Raw genomic sequence first — 1713 nt, 5'->3', positions numbered from 1 at the left:
AAAATTGTAGCAAATTTACCGAAAACGTCCGAAAGCTGCAATTTGGATCAACAATATTTCAGAGCTTTCTCTATCTAATGTCACCATCATCTTTTCTGTATGTGTGTTATATTTCGAACAATAAATTTTTAAAAATTCAGCGACTGTTGCGAAAGTGAATTGTTAGAAAAAAACACGAAAAATTGGCGAAAGCTACGGAAAAGTTGTAGATTTCCACATTTGTCAACCAACGATTTCTGTATTAAATCGCGAGAAAATTAACCTTCTCTACATTCCCAATTTCAAAAGAAAATTTTTTGAAAAAATGCGACGCTCAGTCGAGGGGTTGGCCATAGTGGCTAACTCAAACCCACGTTAGAAAAATTGTTGCAAATTTCCCGACAACGTCCGAAAGCTGCAATTTGAACCAACAATATTTCAGAGCTTTCTCTATCTAATGTCACCATCATCTTTTCTGTATGTGTGTTATATTTCGAGCAATGATTTTTTGAAAATTCCGCGACAGCTGCCAAAATCAATTGTTAGAAAAAAACGCGAAAAATTGGTGAAAGCTACGGAAAAGTTGTAGATTTCCACATTTGTCAACCAACGATTTCGGTATTAAATCGCGAGATAATTAACCTTCTCTACATTCCCAATTTCAAAAAAAAATTTTTTGACAAAATGCAACGCTCAGTCGAGGGGTTGGCCATAGTGTCTAACTCGAACCCGCGTTAGAAAAATTGTTGCAAATTTCCCGAAAACGTCCGAAAGCTGCAATTTGGAACAACAACATTTCAGAGCTTTCTCTATCTAATGTCACCATCATCTTTGTTTTATCTGTGTTATATTTCGAGCAATGATTTTTTAAAAATTCCGCGACAGCTGCCAAAATCAATTGTTAGAAAAAAACGCGAAAAATTGGTGAAAGCTACAGAAAAGTTGTAGATTTCCACATTTGTCAACCAACAATTTCTGTATTAAATCGCGAGAAAATTAACCTTCTCTACATTCCCAATTTCAATAGAAAATTTTTTGAAAAAATGCGACGCTCAGTCGCGGGGTTGGCCATAGTGGCTAACTCAAACCCGCGATAGAAAAATTGTTGCAAATTTCCCGAAAACGTCCGAAAGCTGCAATTTGGACCAACAATATTTCAGAGCTTTCTCTATCTAATGTCACCATCATCTTTGTTGTATSTGTGTTATATTTCGAGCAATGATTTTTYAAAAATTCCSCGACAGCTGCCAAAATCAATTGTTAGAAAAAAACGCGAAAAATTGGTGAAAGCTACGGAAAAGTTGTAGACTTCCATATTTGTCAACCAACGATTTCTGTATTAAATCGCGAGAAAATTAACCTTCTCTACATTCCCAATTTCAAACGAAATTTTTTGAAAAAATGCGACGCTCAGTCGAGGGGTTGGCCATAGTGGCTAACTCAAACCCGCGTTAGAAAAATTGTTGCAAATTTCCCGAAAACGTCCGAAAGCTGCAATTTGAACCAACAATATTTCAGAGCTTCCTCTATTTAATGTTACCATCATCTTTGCTGTATCTGTGTTATATTTCGAGCAATGATTTTTTGAAAATTCCGCGACAGCTGCCAAAATCAATTGTTAGAAAAAAACGCGAAAAATTGGTGAAAGCTACAGAAAAGTTGCAGACTTCCACATTTGTCAACCAACGATTTCTCTTTTAAATCGCGAGAAAATTAACCTTCTCTACATTCCCA

Source organism: Dendroctonus ponderosae, unplaced genomic scaffold (assembly GCF_020466585.1).
Source record: "Dendroctonus ponderosae isolate FM_Combo_2020 unplaced genomic scaffold, Dpon_F_20191213v2 Dpon_F_20191213_2, whole genome shotgun sequence".
Lineage (NCBI taxonomy): Eukaryota > Metazoa > Arthropoda > Insecta > Coleoptera > Curculionidae > Dendroctonus > Dendroctonus ponderosae.
Note: the sequence above shows the minus strand (reverse complement) of the source record.